We start from the raw sequence: 9,359 nt of genomic DNA on the forward strand, positions 1-9,359 counted from the left end.
AAAAACTGAATGGGTTTCCAGGCATTTTGGCTTTTAATATTGACTAGTTAAAAATTTGAAGCCCTGGTCAGAGTGAGGACTCTCCAAAACTAGGATTTCAGCATTTACTTGTGTTATGCGAATGCAGCACGCACACTATGAGGTCACAGAGCCACACCTTGGAAGCATTTGTGCCCAGCAAGCGAGAGAATACAAATACAATTCGCCACTGGTTTCAGTGCATAATAGCGTGGAAACTATAAAACTTGGGCAAATATGATATAAAATGAAAACATAATTATTACCAGTCAGGTAGAATGCAAGACAATAAACCAAAAATATTAACAAAGGGCATCAACACAACGCATGTAGCAGATAGAAAGAAGTCAAGGAAAATTCAAGTTGTATCGTGATGTCTTTGCTGGCGTAAACTCAAAAGTGTAGAATAACTAGTCATTCTAACTCCCAAACCGATCATTGATTCTCATGCATGTCATGAAACGTGCGGCACGGAGCCATCCACCACACTTTCACAGAGCTCTGCTGTCTAGCAGCTCAATAAAATGCACTACCATGAGTTACATCACTTGTGCCACTTGGTTTAAAGGTTTGTCATCTTTCTGCCACCAAATTGTCAATTTCAACTTATCAAACTGCCCTTAGTCCACAGCAGCAATTAACATGGCATAGTGTGGTCTGCTATAATCCCCAAACACACTCAAAGAGGCCTGCATCTACACTCTATATGCTTGAAACATGTCCACTGTCTACAAAAATAGAGCTCTTCTGGTTTGCATGTGCCATCCTATGTTGTTTACTGTTACCATTTACTTCAAGTTAATAGCCTTAGGTTTTATGTCAATTCCCTTGTAACATTGTACTCCTTTTTTTTTTACATGTTTACTATCCATACCAATTTTGCACGTTCACTTAAATTTCTCGATCACATTCTTGGATCAAATGACCTTTTGCTGTTCAAGATTTCATAGCCTATATTCCTGCTATTTTTTCATTTCAGTTATTTCCTGTGATTGACTTGAAAACTTGAATAAAGGAACATTAGCCAAACATTAAATGTTTTAATCATGCAAATGTCCTGATTTTTATTGCAGATAGTTCTCTGTACACACCATGGACTTCTACATTTTATGAGAGTGTGTTTTCATGAAATGTTAATGTGCACCGACACTGCATGTAATCTAAGCTTCATTGTTTATGAATGCTGATATATTCTTGCTGTTGTCCACTTTTATGTTTATTCTATCAAAATGTTCTCCTGGTAATGTAAAATGGAATTTGAGGCCTTTTCATCATTTGTGGCTTTTACTCAGAATCAAAGATATCCAAAGTAAACTGCCACAACCTCTACATGAATTTTACATGTAGGTATTGTTCTGAGGGAAGACAACATAACATACATTTCCACATTGGTCACCAAATATGCGGGAACTTGTTACACTCGAATTCCGACTGTTATTTTAGGGTGGACAACGAAATTGTGACTTGGTCTTGTGAGGCCTTTTGAAGAGTGAAGCCGCACTCCTGACATCACATCAAATGCTTCATGCGACCTTCTGTCCCACTGCTGACCTGCCAGCCTAGCTTTATTAAACAACTGCCATGTTAGCACCAATTCAACGTGGCAGCTGAGCCTGTTGACGAATTCCAATCATGACCTACAATTGGCAGCAGGTTCTGTTTGTACGTGAGATGTCAGCACATCTGGTTCTGTGTCATGTAAAGTATAACATTTACAGTGAAGTGAGCCTCTTTTCTTGAAGGATTATAAAATGTATAATAATAAATTCAATGAGAATATAGCACATTCACAAACTGGAATAATAACAAAGTTGCTTTGTGAAATTAATCTCATAGGGATTATATTGTGGTCAATGAGAGGATTACATCAAATAAAAAAAAAGTGATAGCAAAAACGGCTGATGCTCTGCTGTTGATCGATAAAAAAATTCAACTCACATCAACACTATAAAGGCGTTAGGAGGGGACTAAACAAACACAAAAACCCAGTTGAGAGCACTTGTAGAATCATGGTTTAAATAATGCATTTATTTCAACAGGGGCTAGTAGCTCTAAAGCCATTACAAGTAGTTCAAATTTTGCTCTGTGTGTATATATATATATATATATATATATATATATATATATATATATATATATATATATATATATATATATATATATATATAAAGACAAGCTCTGCATATAATTGGTGGCCAATAAAATGCATTAAGGGAAAAAAAAAACTTTTTTTTAAAAGAGAAAAAAACAATTCTTGAAAAAGACAAACATCTATGTCAAAAACACACAAAAAAAATGATAAAGAGAACACACACAAAAAAACCATCAGGAGAAACGTGCACCAACATGCTTTATGCGGGTGTTGATTTGCAAAATATGCAGAGGTTTACTCTAATGAATTTACCGTATCACCGGTATCCAGCTGAAAACTGGTAAATCACAATTTGTTAAATCTCTTTATTTTCCTCCCAAAATCTGTATGATTGATTTGATGCAACTATTGATGAAACAGTTGCACCAGTCTTAAAAGCCAAGGTTGCCATGGTGAATGATTTAATTTACATTAGAGTGCACAAAAATATTTCATTGTGGACGTTAACATGTATTCTGAATTCCAAGGACAAATGTGCTATCATCAAATTTCATATTATGTCAATGGAATAAGTGGTCAGCAAATGTACCTCAGAGCCAACAGGTTCTGGCCTTGAACTTTGATTCAGGAATCTATGGATTTGTTCTCCTGTTGAGAAATATAATCTTTTTTGTGCATTTACACCATAAATCTGTCGGTTTAATCCAAAACATAACATTGCTGCTAGCAAAGCACTCTGGCGTACTGTTGATGGTGAAACTCATAAAACTTCTATTAGACACAAAAGTAAGAATTTAGTAGTTTACTGTGGCTGTTTGAAGCAGAAATGTACCGGTTACCATGGCAGTTGTCTTTTTTTTTTTTTTTTCCCTAAAAGTGCACTTTGAAATGGATGGATAGGAAAAAAAAAACTGAAGAAAGTACAATGGAAAGAGGTCCTTGCTAATGATATTTATTTGACAGATGTGTACAAAAAGGCTAACATAGGGTGAGTTACACAAGAAGTGGGATCATTATAAATAGTTGATTTATGCATGAAATGCTAATTAGCTGATTTAGTTTCCTGCCACCTGAGATGTCCTTGGGCAAGGAAAACACACACACACACGCGCGCTATGATGACACTTTTGTAGTTACAAAAAAATGTTCTATTTGATTAAATAGATAGTAGACATGTTTTTATGACTTGTTGTAACATATAGAGTAGTTACACTAAATGCCAGTCAAAAAAAGGGGGGAGGTGACAACTTTCATTGACATGTATACGTCAAGCTATTCTAAACAATTGCACTTAAGTATTTTAGTTCAGCAGTTATTTGATTTTGAGGATGTGCTAAGACAGAATCCCGTAATGAGGAGGGAAAAAAACATTCATTCAAATTGTCCTGTCTGGAGACTTTTAATATGGCTAGTGGAGCAGTGTTTGTAACCAAGTAAAACATTTTGTTTGTTTGTTTGTTTGTTTTTTAGTAATTCTTTTCCTCTTTCTTATTTTAATGGGTCCCAGTTTTTCAGTTCACACATGAAAATAGTACTGATAAAAACAACTCTATACTTTCCACCATGTGAAATGTTCAATTTACACATAATTAAAATAACCTTTGCACTGTCTCCACTTTACACATTAAAATATTCCATATTACAGACATTACCATTGTTGCAAGATGCTTCAATGTAGCTTCCAGCGTAAACTACAAGAAGCTATCACTGGCTAGTAGCGTACAAAAACATAATGTTTGTCAACCTCTGGATTCTTTTGCTGCCTTGCACCACTAAAAATAACTAAATACTTAATTAAAGGGCCAATGAGTAATAATTAGACCATTAAAAAAAGGAAAAAATGAAATCATTATAAATGTCAAAAACTGGCAAATAAATGTGTTCTTAATGACAAACAGTATGTTTTAAATATTTTTGTAGATCGAGTTATCATTAAATTATACTACAAAAGGGGTGGCACTCCTCCTGAAGCTGAAGCAGCCATATTTGTTATATCTACAGACAATGGTAAAAGCAACACCTCCTGCTGTCTGAATTGAAAAACGGTCTAAATCTTGCGCATTTAAAACTTGATTCCAGACCCGATTTATGATCAGCTGAAAATTATGTGATCGGGCTTTATAGTACAAGTATACTATAGTACAAGTCATTACTTTATTCTGTTAAAAAAAATCATACAATTTCACAAAACTGCATTCAGTAAAGTCATCATTTTAATTGTATATAGAAATACAGCCACGATTCCAAATGTCACGACTATGATGATGTCTAATTATTCTTTTCATTAAAAATGTAATAAGGAATTCATTACCATGGATGTTTGTCTTCCTGCTCCTAAACCGACACAAATACATTGAATTGAGCGAAACAAATCCATGCACTGTTAATATGTGTGTCACATATTACACACTCAAAAGAAAAGCTAGGAAAACAATTATGTTGCTTGTATATCTAGTTGCAGTTTTTCTCTTAGTAGGTGCCCTGGGGCAGCCATATATGCAGATTTTGGACGCTCGCAAAAACCTGTCAGCCTATTGAATAGTGAAACAGGGCCTGCCTCACCCTTTTATATTTAAGTCATTATTTTATTACTCATGCTGTGCTTACATTGCATTTCGCCTCAGGCTTCGCCAAAGCAGCACACCAACCCCACCGGCACCAACACATGCGTGCAAAAACATGCACATGCATGCTCTCTCCCATCTTTAGAGAATGAGTACTGCATTAAAAATGAATGAGGAAGCAGGATTTTGTTACTGTATGTGACAACGGCCATTATGCAAAAATGAGCACTGAATTGCAATGGATTGCTGGAAGTATACATACTGGGAAAATTCAGCATGAGTGGCTAAAAAAGGCAACCAATATAAAAATATGTGAATGTTTGAGAATAGTATAGGGAAAAAAAGTCCTAATCGGTCCACCATATATTGTGCTGTGAAAGTTTATGTGTTCATATTTTTTACATGTATGCTTGTTTGTTTGTTTGTTTTTTTGTAAACGTATCATTCGGAAAAGGCTTTTCATCAAACCAATATTAATATCACCCAGAGGCAACTCAACAAAATGTAAAATACAACTTCTGAATGATGATCATTCTTAAGGGGGTGGGTACAAACCAGTCGGAAAAAAAACAATTGTAATTGCCCCATGAACCTAATAGCGAGTTTTTGCCGCCTTTTGCAGCAATAACTGAAATACATTTTTTGAAATCAAGTTTGATGACAGAAAGGCACAGATGATTTCATGATTTCTCATTGCTTTTGGACCAGTCAGAATTGTTTCAACTCTGCCATATGAGTGTTATCCCAATTGCAATTAAATCTGGGCTTGGACTTGACCACTCCAAAATTTTAATTTTTTTGGATTCTTGTCCCTCTGCATGAAAAGTGCCTGAGATTAAGAAGAGAATAATGGCCAGACATTCTACTTCAGGACCTTCTGGTTAACAGCAGAATTCATTCAAATGTTTCCATCAATCATAGCAACCATTCCTGGTCCTGAGGAAGCAAAGCAGCCCCAGACCATTACACTGCCACCATGCTTTATTCTTGGCATCATGTTCTTTTCATCACATTTTATGCCATTTATCATAACTGATGCAATGGGCTGCACACCTTCAAAAGACTCATCAGTCCACAGATTGTTTCTCCAAAAGTCTTGAGGATCGTCAAAATGATTTTGACAAGTGTGAGAAGAGCCTGTGCATGGTTTTGTTTTTTTTTTATTTATTTTTTATTTATTTATTTATTTATTTTTTTAGCATCAGTAGTTTTGGTTTGGGAACCTTCTAATGGATGTAATTTTTGGCAAGTGTGTGTGTTTTTTAGATGTGAAGTCATGAACATTGACCTTAATTGAGAGTAGTAGTTCTTTGGAAGATTTTAATACTGTTTCATAGGGTTAGATAGGTTTGCATTTTTTAGTCTCTTTGTGTATATGTATATAATAAAATAAAATAAACTATAATTTAGAAATGGCATCTTACATGTTCTTGGTCTCAGTTTGGTATTATTGTTTTGAGAAAATGAAACCTTTGTGATAAATATGAACACAGAAATCAGGAAGGGAACAAACATTCTCACTGCACTGCAGGCAAACTATGTGTCTTTTTGTTGCTATTTGTTTTCCCTACATACTTCACTGTAAAAGCTATATTCAGGAAATAAAATTGAGCCATACATTTTTGCAATAAAACCTTAACAGAAGCGAAAATACTTCTGCAACACAAAAGAGTATCTAACTTCCTAGTTTCTAATCAGTGTGTATTTATATTCCAGACAGCTCTTGTAAGTCGGGAAGAAAATAAATACATTTTGATAAAAGTACAGAAAAACAGACATCACCAAGCCATAAATGAAAAAAAGTTGATGATTTCATTTCAGAAGAAGGCGTGCTCATCAAACTCTTTGGTATGGCATATGACAAATGGGTGTTAGTTGGTAGAATACAGCTACAACGCAGGTGGACCCAAACACAAGAAAAGAGAGGAGGAGGCAAGGAGATGTTTAGGGAAAGCCATCCATTAAGTGAATGAAAAAAAAATAATAGAAGGGACTCATTCTAGACCAGGGGTGTCAAACATTTTTTTTTTTTTTTGGGAAGGGGGCACATAGTAGTCATAGTTTCTGTCAAAGTTCTGATATGACAGTGAAGTCAAATAAATTTTAAGTGTGTTTCTCTTACACTTACCTTGTTTTGAAATCAAAGGAGAGCAAAAATTGTTCAAGAAGAGATTGGGAAAAACTAAAAAAACTAAAGCTTGTTTTTTTTTTTACCCCTCAAATTTTTACAAGTCAAAGCCAACTTGCAAGTTTGGTATTTTAGCCAGAAACTTGAAGTAAATCAACATTTTGCGGGCCACATCAAATGATGTAGCGGGCTGGACCTCGAGTTTGACACCTGTGCCATAGACGTTGGGCATAATGATGTGTTAAAGGATAATGATGAGGGGGAAAAAAAACGAACAAAAGCCAGTAAGTAAATACAAAATAAAAACTGACAAAACATAGAAGAAAACCTGGACAAGACACGAATAGATGGACAGAGCTGTTTAGCTGACACAGGTTTAGCAGGACTGAAGAGACTAAACGGAGACACAAACATGACTACCCAGCAACCTCTACAAATGTACAATGAAGAGCATTTTGAACACCGTCACACAGTCTGGTATGGGAACAGCTCTGTACAAGATAGTGTGTCATTGAAACGGCACAACACAACTGTGGCAGCACTTATAGGACAGCTGTGCCACAAAGAGGGCACAGAACATTATCAGACAGCACACATCCATAACACACGCTTCTCAAACTTCTCCCATCTGGCAGGCACTACAGGAGCATCAGCCAGAACAACAAGACAGGAAAAAACAGCCTCTGCCCACACGACATATCATAATCTGTCAAACAAACTGTTCACTGTACTGTATTTCTCAGACTGTCAGACTTAAAACCTTTTCATTTTCTTAAAAATCAACAGAGTTCCTTGTAATCTGAAGCGCCTCGTGTGTGGACGGACATCGGCTTTGTCATATTTAATTCAAATACCTTCCTTTTATGTCTCCGCTTTTCATCCGCATCTATCTTGGCTAACCCAAGTTCTGAATTCTTGAAGAGTATCTGCGAAGGCAATGGCTCTCGTGAGATCGTCCAGATTATTCAAGGTTGCCGACTCTTGCTGGAATGTTGCCAGAGGTCACAACAATGTTGCCAGAGGACGCCGGACCTGTACTGTTCTTGTCGCTAGGAAATTTTGAACCTTTGCAGGAAAAAGCAAAAACATTAAAAGTGTTGGCAAATGTTTGGCAACATTTTGGCAACCTCTGGCGACACTTTAGCGAAAATTGGCAACCTTGAAAAAAACGTGAAGAAATCAAAAGAGCCGCCACCTTAGCAGATTTGTCTATGTATACCCGTCAGTGGGGTAGGAACATAATCCTCGGAAATGTAGTTCTTTTTGCCTAATTTGAGCTATTTCTGGCAGGACATTTCCAATCTTACAATGTGGGAGAATAAGAATTGACATAAATCATTAAATTCATTTTAATTGACTTTCATATTCTTGTTCATGTTCTCTTTCTAATGTGCACATTTTCACTGATGTGTGTGGCTTTCTTCATTTTGTTTACATACTCTCACAGTAGTATACAATTCTCGTCTCTCAAAGTCACCTTCTCGCTCTTCCATCCAGCAAGCTAGGGATATCTTCCAAAAGTAAGCAAAACAAGTTGTATAAGTGAGCACATGGAGCTTTCCACAGCTATTGAACGGTCAACTGAGATAGCATTCAGCATCAGCCAAAAACGAAACCACCACAACACCTCACAAAATGGTTAAGTAGCTTGAAATTAATTCTGAAACCTTACAGCCAAAGAAGAGCAAAAAAACAACCAGAGTGACTGTGAAATACACAATTTCACATTGAACACTGCAGGGGAAATTTCTTTTTTCTTTTAAGGGAATTTAATTATGGTTGTCAAATATACAGTTAAATAGGTTCATATTAAAAAAAAAAAAAAAAAAAAAGCTGTAAAATAGCATAGTCTCTCACAAAAAATACCTCCACTGTCAGGGAATCCTGGATCCAAATTGTTTAGAAATCCCAGTCATGAACAGTCAAACACTAATGGTGAGAAATTAAGCATTTAACAAAGCAAGTAAATTCAAATGCCTAAACACAACTATTCTTGTCCACATTGCCAGAATAACTCCTCGATGGCATGGCAACGCAAAGTTAAAGCGGGGCCGGGTGAGTATTAGTTCATTTACAAGAGACACGATAGCCCCAAAAATGTCTGCTCACACAAGACTGCAAATAAAGGCTGATAAGTGAGCTTTAAGTCTTAATTCTTGAAGTAAATTAATCGACGTCTGAAATGTTGTGCAGCGTAGCATTATTACCATATCATACGTGCCATTTAAACCCCTCATCATGATTCTTTCTGTCATAACTGCTCATAGAAAGAAGAAAAAAAAAACTTATTTATTAGACACACCTAATTTATTCCACTTCCTTCAAGTTTTGGCACAGCATCGGGAAAATAATTTTAAAAATGCCACACAGTCGATGCTGTTTAATAACACTGAGTGCTTATTATTGTTGCAGAACTAATTTATAGATTTAACTATGAGAAATGGCTCAGTGACACATAAATGCACGAGGCTGGGGGAATACAAGAGTAAACTCAATTAATCTCTCCTTTCTCACAATGTTACCGTGTCAATTTCATTTTCTATGACTGCATTCAAGA

This window comes from Hippichthys cyanospilos, chromosome 10, assembly GCF_059441005.1.
Source record: "Hippichthys cyanospilos isolate Australia breed blue-spotted pipefish chromosome 10, RoL_Hcya_1.0, whole genome shotgun sequence".
NCBI classification, from domain to species: Eukaryota; Metazoa; Chordata; class Actinopteri; order Syngnathiformes; family Syngnathidae; genus Hippichthys; species Hippichthys cyanospilos.